The sequence below is a fragment of the Schistocerca gregaria genome, chromosome 5 (genome assembly GCF_023897955.1).
Source record: "Schistocerca gregaria isolate iqSchGreg1 chromosome 5, iqSchGreg1.2, whole genome shotgun sequence".
Taxonomy (NCBI): domain Eukaryota; kingdom Metazoa; phylum Arthropoda; class Insecta; order Orthoptera; family Acrididae; genus Schistocerca; species Schistocerca gregaria.
This window is the reverse complement of record NC_064924.1, coordinates 146,623,625-146,645,004: the sequence shown is the minus strand read 5'-3', so window position 1 is coordinate 146,645,004 and position 21,380 is coordinate 146,623,625. Positions and strand designations below refer to the sequence as shown.

General features: G+C 42.2%; 1 protein-coding gene across 1 annotated transcript in view; it reads right to left on the bottom strand.

Moving 5' to 3' along the window:
* LOC126272625 (TD and POZ domain-containing protein 1-like) overlaps positions 1-4,125 on the bottom strand; it is a 39,333-nt gene extending 35,208 nt beyond the window's left edge. Inside the window, exon 1 of the mRNA XM_049975583.1 lies at positions 3,822-4,125. The gene's annotated coding sequence lies outside the window, so the exon portion shown is untranslated. The remainder of the gene's footprint in view (positions 1-3,821) is intronic.
* Positions 4,126-21,380: the final 17,255 nt, after the last annotated feature.

Genomic DNA, 21,380 nt, shown 5'->3' with positions numbered 1-21,380 from the left:
CAACAGATGGGGACGTTTGCAAGATAACAACCATCTGCAAGAACACTTCGACGACGTTTGCAGCAGCATGGACTATCAGCTCGGAGACCGTGGCTGCGGTTACCCTTGACGCTGCATCACAGACAGGAGCGCCTGCGATGGTGCACTCGACGACGAACCTGGGTTGCACGAATGGCAACAAGTCCTTTTTTCGGATGAATCCAGTTTCTGTTTACAGCATCATGACGGTCGCATCCATGTTTGGCGACATCGTGGTGAACGCACATTGGAAGCGTGTATTCGTCATCGCCATACTGGCGTATCACGCAGTGTGATGGTAGGGAGTGTCATTGGTTACACGTCTCGGTCACCTCTTGTTCGCATTGACGGCACTTTGACCAGTGGACGTGTTACGACCCGCGGCTCTACCCTTCATTCGATCCCTGCGAAACTCTACATTGCAGCAGGATAATGCACGACCGCATGTTGCAGGTCCTGTACGGGCCTTTCTGCTTACAGAACATGTTCTACTGCTGCCCTAGCCAGCACATTCTCCAGATTTCTCACCAATTGAAAACGTCTGGTCAAAGGTGGCCGAGCAACAGGCTCGTCACAATACGCCAGCCACTACTCTTGATGAACTGTGGTGTCGTGTTGAAGCTGCATGGGCAGCTGCACCTGTACACGCCATCCAAGCTCTGACTCAATGTACAGGCGTATCAAGACCGTTATTACGGCCAGAGGTGGTTGTTCTGGGTACTGATTACTCAGGATCTATGCACCCAAATTGCGTGAAAAGTAATCACATGTCAGTTCTAGTATAATATATTTGTTCAATGAATACCCGTTTATCATCCGCGTTCCTTCTTGGTGTAGCAATTTTAATGGCCAGCAGTGTAGTTAATGGGGACGAAAATTTAACGTAATTGTTGTAGGGCACTGGCATTGGACAGTGGAGTACGGTTGAGAAGGAAATAGGAGAACATGGACTGTGGAGAGTAGAATGAAAAGGAAAGTCGCCTAGCAGAATTTTGCGCAAATCATAACTTAATGATCGTAAATACTCGGTTTAAGAACCACGAAAGAAGATTGCATAAATGGAAGAGAGCTGGAGACATTGGAAGGTTTCAGAATAATGTTAAGACAGATACTTCGAAACAATATTCAAACTGTAAGACATTTCCAGAGGTGGATGTTGACTCTTATTCGTTTTGAGCTGCATCTTAAGACTGAAGATCTTGCGGGAAGGCAGAGATTAAGGAGAGGAGATCTGGATTAAGTGAAAAACCGGGAGGTCGTTGAGAATGCTGAAAGGAGCATTCTGCAATAATTGAATCAAACAAGGGAGACGAATACAGTAGACGACAAATACGTAGCTTTAAAAATTGAAATAGAAGGCAGCAGACGATCAAATAGGCAAAAAAACGAGGTCCAGTTGATATCCTAACAGACGATGTATTAAATCCATGTGACGAAACTGTTTACAATGTATCGTAGCAGTATATGTGAAGTTGAGAAGAACAGCTTGATACAAGACACTTATGGTCTATCAAGCCAGGAAAGAACCTCAAATTAGTGTAGATAATTCACCTAAATAGCAGAACATCCGAGCCACGCGATATTTTCAATTTTCTATCACCTTTCTACAACATCAGTCGTGCACTTAAAACGTTGTAAAATGGACGTTTGTGAAAATCTTACCTCACAATTTGATGAGTTTCAGCAGCATAAAATTAACAAAAATGGCTCTGAGCACTATGGGACTTAACATCTGAGGTCATGTCCCCTAGAACTTAGAACTACTTAAACCTAACTAATCTAAGGACTTCACACACATCCATGCCCGAGGCAGGATTCGAACCTGCGACAGTAGCAGCAACGCGGTTCCGGTTCCGAACACACGTGCGCACGCACACTCAAAGATAAACTGCAAACAAACTTCAAATTTGGGGTCGAACTCTCTGATGAACAAATGAACACTGACTGGGATGGAACACACAACAAACCCCAATCACACTGTGTTTTGATGAAGTGAAAAGTGTTTTACTACGTTATTTGTGGAAAATACTTGTTATAGTTACGTGTGGATCACAACACCGCAGCATGATACGGAGAATGGAAGTGCTTACCACACGAAAACGTAATTAAAAACGAATATAGGCGCAAAAACATCGCGCCAAACTAAATTACATTCTAGAAGATAGGTTAACTCCCAGCGAAAAACTTTCTCATCAACATCGTTTGGTTGCAGATGACAAGCTACCTGCAGTAATTAACATACAAGTAATCCATAAAATTCATGCACTCCAAATGTAAAAGCATTTACAAAAAGAAATGATGAAATGATCTATTGTCTGAACTAAAGATGCACATAATTTTATAATCATTTAAGACAAATGTTCATATTGCAGAATAAATAAAAATGTAAACCCACTGATGATGGCACAATAGTGCCGAAACATATTTGCATAACTGACAGACCTCACATCCAACAATTCCAAGATTTAATTTCAATCTTTTACTTCTAGCCTTCAAAGTCATTTTCAGGTGCATCAGGCAATACACCAAGAATTATGTGAGGTACTGATCAACTTTGTTTCGTCTCTATAAGACCACAATGTGCTACTTGGTTCCATTGCGTCAGGGTAAAAAATTCTTTCCAGTTTTTGCCTATTCTTAACTAAAATCACAGATTAAGATCACGAGTTTTAACACCAGATCACTCTACGACATATAAAAACATAGCCGGAACCTCATAACACGACACGTAATGTAAAGTAATCGTCGGCAAGAACATAACACTGCCCTATCTGACACGTATGTTTATCACAGAACTATCATGTTTCTGTATCTTATGACGGTCTCAATCGCGGGTACAAGCTTTTTTTTTAAGTGGGCAAAATGTGAAGTTAATCAGTTTATTTGTTTTGTTTACTAGTTCAAGGAGTCAGACGAATCTGATGATGACCCAACTGACCGAAACTACTTGCTAAATTATCGATAAACGTGTGTTTCGGATTCCAAAAGTTCTTAAACGTTGGGTCTCTGTATTCTTCAGTGTGATCACGTCACGATTATGTGCTCTAGCCATTCTTCCTTTGCGTGGAATCGCGTCTCAGAGGTCATGACATCGTTATCAGAATTTCGGCATCGGGCATTTTGTGGCATGCACAAAATGTTGTTGTTTCCAAATGTTATGTCAAATGCGTATGGAGTACTTGACAGCATACATCTCTTATGCAGTGCCGGCCGGTGTGGCCGAGCGGTTCTAGGCGCTTCAGTCTGGAACCGCGCTACCGCTACGGTCGCAAGTTCGAATCCTGCCTCGGGCATGAATGTGTGTGCTGTCCTTAGGTTAGTTAGATTTAAGCAGTTCTAAGTTCTAGGGGACTGATGACCTCAGATGTTACGTCCCATAGTGCTCAGAGCCATTTGACCCATCTTATGCAGTAAGTACAATTTCTAGATGCATCTAGAGACGTACATCACTTATTACGTTGCTGTAATTTGCTGTTAACCACTAGTGCAAGACGACGCGTAATCCTATCGTCTTACCGCTGACTTCCGAAAATGCATCACACGTGCGTTCCACAGTTGCCGTACGTTACGTAAAGCAGAATGAAATTCATCTGATTATGTTGGCTTGACCATCGAAGAACATAACGTACGTAAAAAGAAAATTGATGTAATTGCGCCTCTATCAGCTTTGATGCGAATCAAAATACTAGTTTCCTTCTCCGTCCTACCGCCTCTTATACTTAGCTACATTTTAGAATGCGCCTAATCTGCCATTAAAATAGCAGACAATACAACTACAAGCGAAGTATTACATTCGTACTTACTTGTTTGCCCTTGAGAACTAACTGCGCCTGCGGACGCCTTCGGCTTCAGACGCTGTGGGGACTTCGGTGGGGATAGCGCAGGACAGCCAACTGATGAATCTAAATGCCCCTCACGCTGTGGAGTCGGCTACGAATCCAGTGACGAATGAACAAAGCATTTCCTTAAAGAGAAACAGACGCGACATGCACAGCCACTTGGACTCGGCAACCGAGGACGGTCGAGCGTGCCGGAAGAGTAAATTTAGAGGCAGTGACTTGTGTTATCAATGTAGGCAGCATTCCACTGCACCATCGCGCCCATACTGTCGCAGCTGATAGTCGCAGCGGTCAGTTTCGCAATCATTCCTGCTGCTCTCCACTCCTGTAACAGGATAGGCGTTATCTTATCAGTTCACCGTCTCAATTACCCTACGTTACAGCTTAGTACAGTAGACATGGATATTTGTAGGAAAATTAAATCGGTTGGAATAGTTGTGCACAGTGTACATGCAATAATATGACCTCTAATATACTGACAAATGCAGTCAAATGGTATCGCATTTGATGTCAGTATTACAGTATATAACAAGACATCAACGATTTGTGAGTTACAGGGTACAAGTCCGTATAAAGGCAGCCGGCTCCGTGCGGTCCTAGTGTGTGCCTACGTGCCCTTACTGCAGATAGGAAACAAACGCCATTAGCGATAGTGCGTGTAGTGTACACAAGCCACAAATGTGACAATGCCCCACGGAGAACATTTACCACGTGATTGCAACACAAAATCGGTGATTACAATAAAATGGGACTCTCGAATCATCAAATCGCCAAGATGTCGAATATTTCGGGTACAGTTATCGTTGGGCTGTTCGCAGATGTGGCAGAACGGAAAAGATGGGCAAAGCAGAATGTTACCTGCGGCATCATAACGGTTACTTTCGGACAAAGCAAAGACCACAAACTGTTATTCTTCTCAACGTGTTGCTGAGTTACAGTTGCTAATGGCTGCCGAACGTGGATGTCAAGTTTCGTCAAACGACAAACACCTTGCGCTCAAGGAACGGCAGCAGAAACCTGCTCTAACACCCAAACAGGCTAAATTGGTATTTGCTGAAAAACATGTGTCATGAACTACAGAATGGGCTAAATAGATCTTCAGTAATGGGCCGCATAGTTTTCAACACGATTGGCATGATCTGAGAACTGAACAGCAGGTAACGATGAGCAGAAATTTTTGGCGGTCGAAGTGTTATGGTTTGGGCAGCCTTCTACACTAAACTTTGATCACACATTGCTTGACTGAACACTAGAATGAACTCTAATTGTACACTGAGGTGCTAGAGACAGAAATGATTAGAATGTATGAAGACTAAGCCGATAACTAACCAACGGCATCCCATAGGAGCAAGCAGTTACTCCTTTACCTGTGATAACTCGTCCTTAAGCTCTACAAATATTATTTCATTCAACCTCACTACTTCCCAGATTAAACTAATATATTACAACAATATTTAAATAAAGAAATGTTGTAAAACCTCTGTCACACTCGTATAATTTACAATAATTATAAATAAAGGTTTGTCCTAAATAAATAAGCCAGTATTCTTGTGGAAGTGTATTAACGAAAAAGACAACAAATTTTCCTTATATATTATTTAAAAATTTATGTATGCCTACTTGACATAAGGATCTTTTGGTTCTCTGTTCAGTTGTGGTGTCCACTAACAAATGCGACTGACCACTTTTAAATTATCACAGTTTTTAATAGCACATGCAATGAATATTTACATAAAGTTATTGGCAAAATAGTAAACTGTTCATTGAAGAAACACACAAATATGACAAAATATGAGATATTCATGTTGGTTTCATTTGCTGTGTAATTGTAGCAGATACGATGTTCTGACAAACACCTGCATAATGAAACAGATATAAAAATACGGCATAAATCAATAAATAAAATAGATACAGATACATAGTTATCGAGGATGATAACTACAGTGCAATGAGATAACTATAGCGCATCTGAGTTAACGTTTGTTCAAATTCTATGAAGTGATTAAAAGTTCTTGATGATGATGATGATGATGATGTTTGGTTTGTGGGGCGCCCAACTGCGCGGTTATCAGCGCCCGTGCAAATTCACAACCTTTGCTAAGTCCAATCTCGCCACTTTCAGGAATGATGATGAAATGATGAGGGCAACACAAACACACAGTCATCTCGAGGCAGGTGAAAATCCCTGACCCCGCCGGGATAAAAGTTGTTAATTCAGAAGGTAATTGTGAAACTGTTTTTTTAGTTGTGAAATATTGACTTCTGTAGTTTTAAAGATATTGGAAACATTGTCATGTCACTGGATGCACCTCATTTATCTGAGGTCGCGTGAGTAGCTAGATTTGCTTAAGTACTTGATGTACCGGGTGATCAAAAAGTTAGTATAAATTTGAAAACTGAATAAATCACGAAATAATGTAGATAGAGAGGTACAAATTGACACACATGCTTGGAATGACGTGGATTTTTTTGCTTTTTGTTTTTAAGAGCCAAAAATTACAAAAGTTCAAAAAATATCCGACAGATGGCGCTTCATCTGATCAGAATAGCAATAATTAGCATAATAAAGTAAGACAAAGCAAAGACGATGTTCTTTACAGGAAATGCTAAATATGTCCACCATCATCCCTCAACAACAGCTGTAATCGAGGAATAATGTTGTGAACAGCACTGTAAAGCATGTCCGGAGTTATGGTGAGGTATTGGCGTCGGATGTTGTCTTTCAGCATCCCTAGAGATGTCGGTAGATCACGATACACTTGCGACTTCAGGTAACCCCAAAGACAATAATCGCACTGACTGAGGTCTGGGGACCTGGGAGGCATGACGAGAGCGGCGGCTGAGCACACGATCATCACCAAACGACACGCGCAAAAGATCTTTCATGCATCTAGCAATATGGGGTGGTTCTAATAAAACCCCATGTCATTCCAAGCATGTGTGTCAATTTTTACCTCTCTATGTACATTATTCCGTGGTTTATTAAGTTTTCAAATTTATACTGACTTTTTGATCACCAGGTAAATTATTATAAAATCTCAGAGAGCTGTATGATAGCCATCTTGAAGATTGTCTGCCACCACACCATTACGTAGAGCATTTCCTGGACGAAAGCCATCCGAGTAGCAGCCGTCTACATTCCCAGCTTAGGGATTTTTCCCGTTTCCAGTGACGTGCTCCTTGTCTCTGCACCTGGACTACGTCGCACCCGCCACCTAGCCGGAACTGCTGTGGCGTGCCCTGAGATCTGAGCCCACTAGCATTCAGCTGTACAACTTCATCGTACCTCATACCAGTTATAGCGTACCAATTAGCTCATCTACATACTCGTAACTTTACAGGGCGTAGTGGACGAAAGTCTAATGCTTCAGCAAGATACTTCATCTGTGCATGCTTCTGCAGTAATCAAAAAGTGATTTGAAGATAAGGATATCGAGTATTACACTGGTCTGCAAGTAGCCCGGATTTGTCCTCCGTGGAAATCCTTTGGGGAATACTTGCAAGACGCGTTTATCACAATGTAGTCAGTTTGAGGCCATATAACGTCTACAAAGCGATGGAAGAAGAGTGGGCGACAATTTCAGTGCAAGAACTACAAACCCTAAAAGATACAACGCCCAACAAAACCTTTGAGGTCATTGGGAAGAACAGAGTCTGGAAAAGTAATAACAATGCCATAACATGACAATGAGCGCCCTTACGCCAGTCTCCATCCAGGAAAAGCAAACGCCACGTTTTGTTACTCGTGTTACAGAAGAAACTATGTATTTCCATCATGACTGTTTATGTCTTATATATATCTACATTTTCACAATAAATTGAATGCATGTATGCTTCAGATATTGTACAATAACTTTCATTGGAACTGTGACTTAATACTTTTTTCCACTTCCGTGTTACTCGACATTGCGGAATTGAAATCCGGGACGGAGGACGTTTTGATTACTAATCAGAGAAACGACCCCTAGACCATGGGTGCATGAAATAAATAGCAGGTGTAGGGAAGATAAATCGAAATGGCTGCATGAAAAATGTGAAGAAATCGAAAAACAAATGATTGTCCGAAGGTCTGACTCAGCATACAGGAAAGTCAAAACAACATTAGGTGAAATTAAAAACAAGGGTGGTAACATTAACAGTGTAACGGAAATTCCATGGTTCAGATTGGAAAAAAATCGATTTTCGGTTTTCATCATATTTAGATAGATTAGTGTTTTATTTTAGTACTCTGAAAAGGACTTTGCTGAAAAAATTTTTTTCTAGCATTTAAAGAGCATTTTCCTACCACGTGTGTTTATGTGCCACCCCCACTTTTCTGTCGCCCACTTTTCTGCATATATTTTAGATCTTCATATCCCCTACATTGCACGTTAGGGATTGTTTCTTACTCCCTAGTGTGTTGGCTATCCATGGAATGCAACAGTCGGTATTTTTTTGTTTCTGCCGTTTGTAAACAACACGCTTTCAAACACGCGGTCAGTTTTGTTGAAGTGTGATTGCGAGCAGTTGTTACACTTACGTTTGCAGTACTTGTTTACGAGTGTTTTGTTGTGTTTATTGAAGATGATGAAACGTAAAGGCATTTTCAAGAAACGACAATTTAGAGGAAGCAAGTTTAGAAAGCTTTCTGTACAAGAGATTATGTCGCCTGGCAACGATGTTTCTAATTGTAATTCTTCAACAAGTGCATCATCAAAGAAGCCCCCCCATTCCAAGAGAGTTACAACGAATTTACTGTAAGTGACAAGGGGTGCAGTAACATTATTATAAATTTGAGAATATTATCGGATGTAATTTCTAAATTTGTGCAATGTAGACAGTGTGCTGAGTCACAGAGTGTGAAAATTTGTGAGAGCCAGTGGGAGAAAAGGCCTAGCAATTGCTTTGGATTTAATTTTCACTAAATTCCCCGCTGTGATTTCATTTATTAGTTCTTCAAAACCAGATGCAAGTGACCCTTATGAAATCTAGGTTAGTTTATGCCTTACGATCCATTGGCAAGGGCATAGCTACAGGGAGAGCATTTTGTTCAGTGATGAACTTACATCAACCACCAAGTAAATTTGAAAACCTGACTGCAATAGTAGAGAAAGCTGGCCGGCCGGGGTGGCCGAGCGGTTCTAGGCGCTACAGTCTGGAACCGTGCGACCGCTAGGGTCGCAGGTTCGAATCCTACCTCGGGCATGGACGTGTGTGATGTCATTAGGTTAGTTTTAAGTAGTTCTAAGTTCTAGGGGACTGATGACCTTCGATGTCAAGTCCCACAGTGCTCAGAGCCATTTGAACCATTTGATTACATTTTCATCCAATTTGGGTGCATAGATCCTGAAAAATCAGCATCGAGAACAACCACCTCTGGCCGTAATAAAGGCCTTGATACGCCTCGGCATTGAGTCAAACAGAGCTTGTATGGCGTTACTTCTTGCTGTCTGCACCTGCTCAACATTGCTGGGTGCCACTGATGGAACTACTTCTACTGAGGTAATGTCACTTATACTGTCTGCACCTGTTCAACACTGCTGGATGCCACTGATGGAACTGCTTCTACTGAAATGATGTCATTTGTTGGTGTCTGAACCTGTTCAACATTGCTGGGTGCCACTGATGAAACTGCTTCTACTGAGATAATGTCACTTGTTTGGTGTCTGCGCCTGCTCAACATTGCTGGGTGCCACAGTTGGAGCTGTTTCAATACTGCTGATGAAATGTTATGATACTGCTATTTGCACCTGTTGACCATTGCCGGGTGATACTGTGGGAACTGTCAACTACTCTGAGGAGTCCTACTAGTTTATTGAACTATTCAAAGGATTTTATGTGAATATTTGTATAAACTGATTTTTTGTGTTTACTGTTTATGAAATGTTATGAGACTCTTACCTGCACCTATTCGTCACTGCTGACGCTATTGATTGAATTGTTTAACCACATGATACTTGTGTAAACTATTATGTAAAATCATATGTATGCAAGCATTTCTATTCCTTACTGTATTTTATATATTGTGTTATTGAAGGGTCAGTGCAAAGCCAAAATTTATTTAGTTATGTGGCATTTACTTATTTAATATTATGTTTTATTTTTGTCTGTATTTTTTGGACGAATTTGATGGTATTTTCACCACCAATGCTGGCAAAAGTACCATCAAATTCTAGCCCGTGGAGGAGTGGCATATGAAAGGTGGCTACACTGAGTCACAGCGCCAGAGACTGCGCCAAAGAGTTTTATTCATCCGCCTCCACTGGCAGTTGCAGCTGAGAAGTTTCTGTGGGCAGTTGTAGTTCTGAGGTAGGCGTGATCAGTGCTTGTTGAGACGATGTCGATAGAGTACTAGTTGTGAGCATGTCGCATGCAGTTGTTCTGTTGGGCAAGACACCATATGTTGTTCGTTTGGGGATGTTGTAATGATCAAAGTGTATTGTTCGTCAATATATATGAAGGTAAAGAAAATGTTTTATTTTAGATGTCCAAAATAACAATGCCTCTTGGTCACAGGTTCAGTCAACAAAGCATCTGGCTCGTGTTCTTGTATTAGACTGTAATTCTGGTTACTTTGTGCAATCATAGTATTTCTGTTTTTTTAATTACTTCAGTGTAAATGGTGTTTAAAATATCTTGTCTTATCGTGGAAGAACCGAGCCAGATGTGTACGTTGAATCACACTTCCACACACAGAACAGTTACATTTGTGCTTTGTTGTTTCGTATCTTTTATAGTTGCTGGGGACTTAATTAATTAATTGTGTTAAGTGAAATTTCCTTTCATTCTTTGTTGTTATTCTGTGCAGTCAGATTGCGTACTAATATTATTCAGGGCCAACCGGTTACGAGACTGCGTAACCGGACAAACAGAGACAAAAATTAAAATTATTTGCATTTTATTTAATTAAGCCCCCATGCACGTGGCGACCGCTGCTACGGATCGTCCCTTGGAATTCTTTTGACAGTAAAAATAGCAGATTGTAGTATTGTTGTAGTAATTTGTAGTTTAGTAATTGTAGTCTATATTGCAGTGTAGATTTGGTAACTGAACATTTGTAGTTGCCTTGTCATTCTTTTAATGGTATTTTGGCAGAATTTAATTTTTGATGTCTTGTATACGGGTTTGACAATTTTGTGCAGTTATGAACATTTCAATTGTTCGTTAATCGTGTTTGTCGGGAAGCATTTCGTTTGAATGGTATTGTTGGTGATAAAGTGTCATATTGTGTGTAATTTTCGTATAGTGACGAGTTTTGTATGTTTTGTAAATGATTACGTGATCAATGAAAAAGGCAAAAATGATGGATAGGGAGAATGAAGAAAATGTTAACATGGCGAACTCGCCAACAAATGAGATCAGTATGATGAATAATGAAGTAGAAAACAATTTAACAAGTTGAGAAAATAGTCCGGACCAGTTCAACATTTTTCACAATCAAAAAATTTTCAGAATTCGAGATTAACGACAGAAGATTCTGGAATAGTATCGAACACAGATAGCTTTACATCTATGATGAAGGAAGTTGGTTTTGCGGGAAATGTTAGGGGCGTAAAGAATTTCCAACCAGTTAATATGGAGCAATTGATGAGTGCAATATTAAATTTGAGATTTGAATTAAAAACAGTGGCAACACGGTTAGAAACCGATATGGGAACAATGGAAACACGGTTAGACTCACTGGGATCACTGGAAACTCGGTTAGACTCACTGGGATCACAGTTAGGATCTGAATTAAAAACAGTGGGATCACAAATAGAAACAATTAAAACTGATATGGGAACAATGGAAACACGGTTAGGCTCATGAATAGGAGAATGTTTTGAAAACATGAAAGATGAATTAAAGAAAGAAATTAGAGAAGAAGTACAAATGCTTACAATAACAGATTAATTTCAATAAAAATCAGACAAAAGGAACAGGATAGTGAACAGGAAGAAAGAGATCGCGTGATAGCACAAAAATTTTCAGAGTTAAATTTACAACGTGCACATGATAAGGAAGAAATATTTGAAAGACTCGAGGAATCTTTACCGAATGAAAGAATAAATAACCTAACACAACAATCTGAACAGTTAACTACTAAATGTGTCAATGCTGAAACCCGAGTCGAGACACTTACGGAAGATGTAAATAAACAGAAAGAACAAATAGGTGACGTATCGGAAAAAGTTGAGGAGATTTCAGATAAATTGACAAGTCTTAGTTTAAATGGGGGCAGAGATTCAGATGATACAGCTCCATTGCCATTTGCAGAAACCGAAGAGTACCAGAACATAAATAAACATGTTGAAAATCAGGGAAAATTGAATGAACGCGTTAAAAGGGAATTTGAGGCGTTACGAAAGCAAGTCAAGCAAATTGAAAGCGAAATCGTAGGAAAAGACAGCAGAAGAAATTTTGAATCACAGATAGCACAGGGCGTTGAAGAAAATAATTTTTTTCGTTTACGAGAAGCAACAAGAGAGCGCCAGGCGCGCGAACTTGACAATAATCGACATTGGTACTGGGATAGACGCGGTAGGTCTTTGTCGCCACGAGGCGAAAACTTTGACTATAAACACTTCTTAACTGTTCGGAAATTTAAGATCTTTCGCAATTCTAAGAATGACATACATCCATGTTCATGGTTAGATCATTTTATGTACGCACTTTCACCAAATCGGCCACTAAGTCACAAACTGGAATTTATGTGCGGCTATTAAGTCCTCAGGGGATTCGCTACACTAAGTGAATATGTGCCGTAGCGTGCTCAGGGCCCCGAGCTGTAGTGGTGCTATTTCCCTTTTAGTTTTCTGCACCGCTGCCTACTCTTTTACTATTCTTTGTATCTATCAAAACAACTCTTCAACTATCACTCTATCTAGAGAGTCGGTAAAGAATAACCGGATATGAATATTTTACCCAAAAGTGATTTCTGAAATTACCGTTTGGACTTACTGTATCTTCAGCAGCATTCATTCGTGGTTTAAACGAAAATTTACCTGTTTATCTTCGTGACAATATTACTTCATATGTTGACGATATTCTTATTGCTAAACGTTCTTGGAGTGAGCATAACAAAATTTTGTCTTCATTATTACGTATTTTTGCAAGAGTTGGCATTACAGTGAACTTGAAAAAATCTGAATTTGGTCGTTCTCAGGTGAAATTCTTGGTCATATTATTTCTACAGAAGGTATTCTTCCTGATCCAGAAAAACTAGACCCTATTCGTAATTATGCTGTTCCTACTACAAAACGTGATGTTCGTAGTTTCCTTGGTGTCTGTAATTTTCTTAGACGCTTTGTTAGATTGGACAATTTGGCCCCACCTCGTTTGTGTGAACTATCGGGAAAGAATTCTAATTGGTGTTGGGATGAGGAAGCTCAATCAGAATTTGAACAACTTCGTGATGCTTTAGTTGCTGCTCCACTTCTTTCACATCCAGATTTATCTAAAGATTTTTGTTTGGTGACGGACTCATCATACAAAGGCCTAGGTGCACACTTATTTCAAGAGATAGAAGAAAACGGCGTTGTAGTACAGAAAACTATTCCATCTGGAAGTCGTCTTGTCTCTAAATCAAAAAAGAATTAATCGATTACAGAACTTGAAGCCTTGGCAGTTGTATGGGCTTTCACAAATTTCGCATATTTTTGTATGGCTGACGTACTAAGGTTTACACCGATCATCGAGCTCAGGAATTTCTTATGTCAACAAAATTAACACATGGAAGATTGTCACGATGGGCGCTGTATCTACAGGAATTTGATTTTAGTATTGTTTACATACAGGGTTCTTCAAATATTATTGTTGATGCTTTATCACGTGCACCTATGGGTTTGAGGAGGACTGCAAAGAAAACAATTATTGTTTGATGTATATTCAAGGTGCTGCGTTTGAAAATTTTATTTCGTCTTCGCTCCGGGACATCGCTAAGGAGCAAAATAAGGATCCAATCTGGAAGGACATTAAGGAGAAGTGGAGGAGAAAGGAATGGGTAGCGATTGGACAGTATTATTTAGTTCGCAATGATATTCTTTTTAAACGAAAATCGGTCGACAACTCTGTTTGGTTAGTTTGCATTCCTGATGAGTGGGTTAATAAATTGATTTGGTATACACATTTCAGTTGTGCACACTTTGGTCCCAGAAAATGCTTTCATAAATTACGAGAAAATTGCTACTTCCCTAATATGGAAAAACGTATTCGATCTGTTCTTGCCAAATGCAAATTATGTCAGAAGGCTAAGCCGCCAACTGTTTCCCACAGAGCACCGTTGTTTCCTATCATTCCAGCGAAATTAGAGGACATGGCTGCAGTCGATTTGTTCGGTCCAGTGGATCGTTCTACGAATGATTTTGCGTACATTTTGGTAGCAGTGGAATTGACATCAAAATATATGTGTTTTACACCTTTATGCAAAGCAACAGCTCGTTCAATATCTAATGCTTTCATTAAACATTTTCGTAAAGAAGTGGGACATGTTGATAAAGTTATATCAGATAATGGATCACAGTTTCGCTCCAAAATTTGGCTTCGTACTCTACGGCGTCGTAAGATTAAACCAATTTTCATTTCACTTTTTCACCCTCAATCTAACGCTTCAGAGAGATGGATGAAGGAAATCAATAAACTGTGTCGACTTTACTGTCATCAGAATCACAGAACGTGGGATCACTATCTTCATATTTTTCAAAACATTCTGAATGAACTCCCAAATTATTCAACTTCTTTACCGCCTATATTGATATTAAAAAATAAAGCACCGACAAATCGCATTTCTGAAATCGTTCCTTTTCCGCGTTCACGGAAACTGCGGCATTCTGAAGTTGTCAATCTAGCTCTACAAAATATTGCATCTGCGGCTGCTAGAAGAGAGAAATCAGCTAAATGTCCTGGTCGTTTAAAAACCTTGTCAGTTAGTCAAAAGGTGTTAATTAAGTCTCATCGTTTGTCTCACAAAGGAAAAGGCTTGTGTCGCAAATTTTTCTGCTTTATAACGGTCCATATAGGATTCGCAAAATTATTCATGATAACAATGTCGAAGTTGAAACTCTTAAATCACGGCGCTCTAAATGGAATACATCATATATCGAACGTTAAAATTTTTGTGGAATGACATACCTTTGAGAAACTAACAGTTATACGTAAACACACGGAGAGTGCATGGATACCGCGCCGTGTTCCGGTGGTTGCACATACTTCAAGCAACAGTCAAGAATGCGCGCCGCACAAGGCAGTCGTTGACCGCAAACAATTACTTCCTACCTCACGCGTACCTACAGCTGCTCGAGCGTTCAGTGCGAATGCACTGACAGCCATAAACAAACACACAGTCTAATTTCTCTGCTTAATTCAGTATAAAGCTATATTGACTTGATAAATTATGTTATTAACGTTAAGTTTTTTTCAGGATGCAGTTGTATAAAATATTTAAGACTTCAGGTAAATTCTGTGTGTTCAAAATGGTTCAAATGGCTCTGAGCACTATGGGACTCAACTGCTGTGGTTATCAGTCCCCTAGAACTTAGAACTACTTAAGTCTAACTAACCCAAGGACATCCATGCCCGAGGCAGGATTCGAAACTGCGACTGTAGCAGTCTCACGGTTCCGGGTCTGACGTTAAGAGGACTTGCTATCTAGAAAACTTCAAGAAGAATGTAATTTCGAAGAAGAAAGTAATAAACTAAAAATGTAACTTTTAATTGAGTTTATTTTTCAGGTAACATCTTTGCAATTAGGTTCGTACTTCAGACGTGATTTATACTTTGTGTTAACTGATTTTGACAATGATGGAGTAATAACCAGGGTTGTTACTTATCTATGTTATGCATCCCTTTGCTGCACTGCTTTTTCACTGATGTCACTTTTTTTTTTATTATGTGCCTGTTCTGCTTATTTATTTAAATTGTAATTGTCACCTGATTAGTTGTGCTGATATGGTTATGTATGTAAGTTATTCTTTGTGATTTATCTGCTTGAGCCTTCATGTTTACGAATTAAGATTACATATGAACATTTATTTGCTTATGCTGATATGATGCTAATGTCCTGTTTATTATGTAATATATATATTTGCTGCTTTGCATATGGATTGCATATTTACACATTTCTGCTTTTTTGTCATAACTATTCTTTAATTTTGTATATAGAAATGCTGATATGAGGTGTACGAACATGGAGTTTAGGCCACACTATGGTATTAATTATAAATTGTTCGCTTGGCAGAGCCTCGTTATAGGGATTGTGCTACATCCACTTGTTAACATTCTGTTCTCTACTGGTACATTTACTCGCTATTGCATCTTTTGCTTACTCTCAGTGCCTTATACACTCCTGGAAATGGAAAAGAGAACACATTGACACCGGTGTGTCAGACCCACCACACTTGCTCCGGACACTGCGAGAGGGCTGTACAAGCAATGATCACACGCACGGCACAGCGGACACACCAGCAACCGCGGTGTTGGCCGTCGAATGGCGCTACCTGCGCAGCATTTGTACACCGCCGCCGTCAGTGTCAGCCAGTTTGCCGTGGCATACGGAGCTCCATCGCAGTCTTTAACACTGGTAGCATGCCGCGACAGCGTGGACGTGAACCGTATGTGCAGTTGACGGACTTTGAGCGAGGGCGTATAGTGGGCATGCGGGAGGCCGGGTGGACGTACCGCCGAACTGCTCAACACGTGGGGCGTGAGGTCTCCACAGTACATCGATGTCGCCAGTGGTCGGCGGAAGGTGCACGTGCCCGTCGACCTGGGACCGGACCGCAGCGACGCACGGTTGTACGCCAAGACCGTAGGATCCTACGCAGTGCCGTAGGGGACCGCACCGCCACTTCCCAGCAAATTAGGGACACTGTTGCTCCTGGGGTATCGGCGAGGACCATTCACAACCGTCTCCATGAAGCTGGGCTACGGTCCCGCATACCGTTAGGCCGTCTTCCGCTCACGCCCCAACATCGTGCAGCCCGCCTCCAGTGGTGTCGCGATAGGCGTGAATGCAGGGACGAATGGAGACGTGTCGTCTTCAGCGATGAGAGTCGCTTCTGCCTTGGTGCCAAAGATGGTCGTATGCGTGTTTGGCGCCGTGCATGTGAGCGCCACAATCAGGACTGCATACGACCGAGGCACACAGGGCCAACACCCGGCATCATGGTGTGGGGAGTGATCTCCTACACTGGCCGTACACCTCTGGTGATCGTCGAGGGGACACTGAATAGTGCGCGGTACATCCAAACCGTCATCGAACCCATCGTTCTACCATTCCTAGACCAGCAAGGGAACATGCTGTTTCAACAGGACAGTGCACGTCCGCATGTATCCCGTGCCACCCAACGTGCTCTAGAAGGTGTAAGTCAACTACCCTGGCCAGCAAGATCTCCGGATCTGTCCCCCATTGGGCATGTTTGGGACTGGATGAAGCGTCGTCTCACGCGGTCTGCACGTCCAGCACGAACGCTGGTCCAACTGAGGCGCCAGGTGGAAATGGCATGGCAAGCCGTTCCACAGGACTACATCCAGCATCTCTACGATCGTCTGCATGGGAGAATAGCAGCCTGCATTGCTGCGAAAGGTAGATATACACTGTACTAGTGCCGACATTGTGCATGCTCTGTTGCCTGTGTCTATGTGCCTGTGGTTCTGTCAGTGTGATCATGTGATGTATCTGACCCCAGGAATGTGTCAATAGAGTTTCCCCTTCCTGGGACAATGAATTCATGGTGTTCTTATTTCAATTTCCAGGAGTGTATTTGGCCCGGTCACTATCAATGGACCACCCTGTATATTTCTACATTGAAACTAACTGTTAGCAACCGATGCTGCAACAAAGTTGTGTATTGTTTTTACTGTTTGGTATTAGACGTAGAATACATCCACATTTATTAAATCAAGCCCCTGACTTACATTGGTTACTAAGATGACCGCATCGGAGACGTGGGAAGCATGGTCTTACTAGGGGTTATGTGTGGCCTAATGCTACACCTCGTACGACAAATCTGATCACACATGTTCACCGTGGTATTTTGCAGGGTGGCAGCCAGTCAATGAGTATTTAGGGAACAGGTTTACAAAATTTATTTAAGAGGCCTCAGACAAATCTTTACAAGTTTCCTCCCAGACCAACTTCGGTTGTGCCTACGAGACACAAGTTGCCTGCCCTGCCTTTCAGAACCGAGGCAGTTCTGTCCAGTTAAAGCTGCTGACAAGAGATGCCTTGAGTCCTCTGCCGAAATCGCTAGCGAATTCACGGTCACTTTTAGCCAATTGTTTGCGTGTAATACAGGTCACGTGTGTGGACGCGGGAGGATTCAGCAGTGCAGAAGACAGTTGCTTCTCTCTCTTGTGCTCCTGACCTCGAGCAGAACAGACGTCTTCCTTGGGAGTCAGAGCCTCCGGCTCTGCGTCCCATGACCGATCGTCAACATAACTTAACACGAATCGCCTCCCTCTCCGTTACCCACCTATTTAATTTTTCGTCCTCCTAGGCTGGCCTTCCTAGGCGCGCCCTTTGAATTCCATACACTGAAATATATTTCCTTGCTTTGACTTAATTTCCTGTTCTGCCATTTAACGTCCGCCCTGGATGCCCAATCACAAGTCCTGAACGCTCGACCTCCTGTAAATTGTCGTCAGCCGAGCGGTCTAGGGCGCTGCAGTCATGGGGCTGTGCGGCTGGTCCAAGCGGAGGTTCGAGTCCTCCCTCGGGCAGGGGTGTGTGTGTTTGTCCTTAGTATAATTTAGGCTAAGTAGTGTGTAAGCTTAAGGACTGATGACCTTAGCAGTTGAAGTCCCATAAGATTTCGCACCCATTTGAACACACCCATTGTCGTCATAAGCCGGATGCAACAACCTTATTTCTTCTCCCTGCACATGTACATTGGTGTGAGCATCGCGATTCGTTCCCACCGTTCGGTGCATACGGCGGCCGTTTAATTTTTGGTTCATCTTTAATGTTGTGTGGCCGGCCAGTATTCGCCGCCGGTATTCCGCTCCGAGCCGAGCCTGGATGCTGCATCGCGTCGGCTAGATGCGCGCCAGACGCTGCGTCCGCACATATCAGCGTCCGGGGCAAAGTCTATTGCCTGCCTGTCGCAGCTCGCCGCAACAGCACGTGGGCGCTGAGTACACCGACATGGGCCACAGCAGCCGGCACAGCTTCTCAGTAGCTGCCAGCTAAGGCTTCGTTCACAATGGCACCGACAACGACCGTCAGACGCCATTACCAGAGGTTGCCCGACGACTCCGGGCAACAACTTGGTCACGGTGGGTCCCATCTCATTCGTCAGTTTTTGGCGGGCTCGAGCAGGTTAGGTTACAATCTACTCTATGTGTGAAGTAGGTTATATTTTAACATCCAAGGGTGGGATGGATAGCACGACGCCTCGGTGCATGGAGACTAGTGCTGCAATGCGGCGTTTGCATTTAAAAAATTGCCGAATGAGCTACATGTGTCTCGAAAAGAACTTACCGAGTACTATACACTCTATCTTTAGTTATTGGAATTACCGGACGAGTTTTACGAAATACCCATGCATTTAGAAAACATGAAGTTTCAATGATACACCGCACCAAGGATCTCTACTAAACGCGTTGTTCAGAGTATGGTTTATTATGCTACAGTGGCGACTTTAGTGTATAAAGATTTTGCCAATGAGGTTACGAACACGTAATGGTTCATTTACGTGGCGAAAACAAATGTTTCTATTATACAATGAATGGATAAAATTTGATTGAGTAAGCAAGCACACACATCAAAAAACATTTTGCATCATCACGTCTCCGAGAGTTCCGGAATCTCTACAGAAAATTGGAATAGAGATCAACATAAACATCATTTCCGCCCTTTTTATTTCTCATGAAAACTACACATTGCACGTTGTACCACCATGCAGCTAGGCCTTCAGAGGTAGTGCTCCAGACTGCTGTTCACACCGGTACCTCTAATACCCAGTAGCATGCCCTCTTGCAGTGATTCATGGCTGTATTCGTCATGGTGTACCATCCACAAGTTCATCTAGGCACTCTTGGTGCAGATTGTCCCACTCCTCAACGGCGATTCGGCGTAGGTCCCTCAGAGTGGTTGGTGGGTCACGTCGCCCAAAACAGCCCTTTTCAATCTATCCCAGGCATGTGCGATAGAGTTCATGTCTGGAAAACACGCTAGCCACTCTAGTCGAGTCATGTCATTATCCCGAAGGAAGTCATTCACAAGATATGCAAGATGGGGCGCGAATTGTCGTCCATGAAGACGAATGCCTCGCCAATATGCTCCCGATATGGTTGCACTATCGGTCGGAGAATGGCATTCACGTATGGCACAGACGTTACGGCGTTTTCAATGACCACCAGTGGCGTACGTCGGCCCCACATAATGCCACCCCAAAACATCAGGGAACCTCCACCTTGCTGCACTAGCTGGACAGTGTGTTTAAGGCGTTCAGTCTGACCGGGTTTCCTCCAAACATGTCTGCGACGATTGTCTGGTTGAAGGCATATGCGACACTCATCGGTGAAGAGAACGTGATGCGAATCCTGAGCGGTCCATTCGGCATGTTACTGGGGCCCATCTGTATCGCGCTGCATGGTCTCGTTGTTGTAAAGACGGACATCGCTACGGACGTCGGGAGGGAAGTTGTGCATCGTGCAGCCTCTTGCACACAGTTTGAGTCGTAACACGACGTCCTGTGGCTGCACTAAAAGCATTATTCAACATAGTGGTGTTGCTGTCAGGGTTCATCCGAGCCATAATCCGTAGGTAGCGGTCATCCACTGTAGTAGTAGCCCTTGGGCGGCCTGAGCGAGGCGTGTCATCGACAGGTTCCTGTGTCTTTGCACCTCCTCCATGTCCAAACAACATCGCTGTGCTTCACTCCGAGACGCCCGGTCACTTCCCTTGTTGAGAGCCCTTCCTGACACGAAGTAACAATGCGGGAACGAACGCATCGCGCTATTGCCGTCTAGGCATGGTTGAACTACAGACAACACGACCCGTGTACCTCCTTCATGATGCAATGCCTGGAACTGATCGACTGTCAGATCCCCTCCGTCTGACAGGCTATGCTCATGCATGGTTGTTTACATCTTGGAGCGGGTTTAGTGACATCTCTGAACAGTCAAAGGGACTGTGTCTGTGATACAGTATCCACAGTCAACGTCAGTCTTAAGGATTTCTGGGAACCGATGTGATGATAATTTTTTTGTGTGTATTATTTGATTAATGTAAGTTAGATTTGGGGCTTCACAGTAGCTCACTTTATTCTAAAAACAGTGTATATTAATGCATAACTGGCAGTTGCTATGATCCGATTCTAATACTATGAATTTCACTGCTCTTTGAACATTTGCCCAATGGATCTGAGAAAGGACAAACAAGTGGTGGTAGTATTATTTCAGATTTAATGTAGTTTTTAGTAAAGAAAATCAACTATATTACAGTGTCCTTTAGGGCACTTGCACGAAGCGTACCTCAAATAGTCGGTATGGAATATGTTAAAAATTTCGTATTATTTAGGGTGCAAGAGAGCAAAAAATGGTTCAAATGGCCCTGAGTACTAT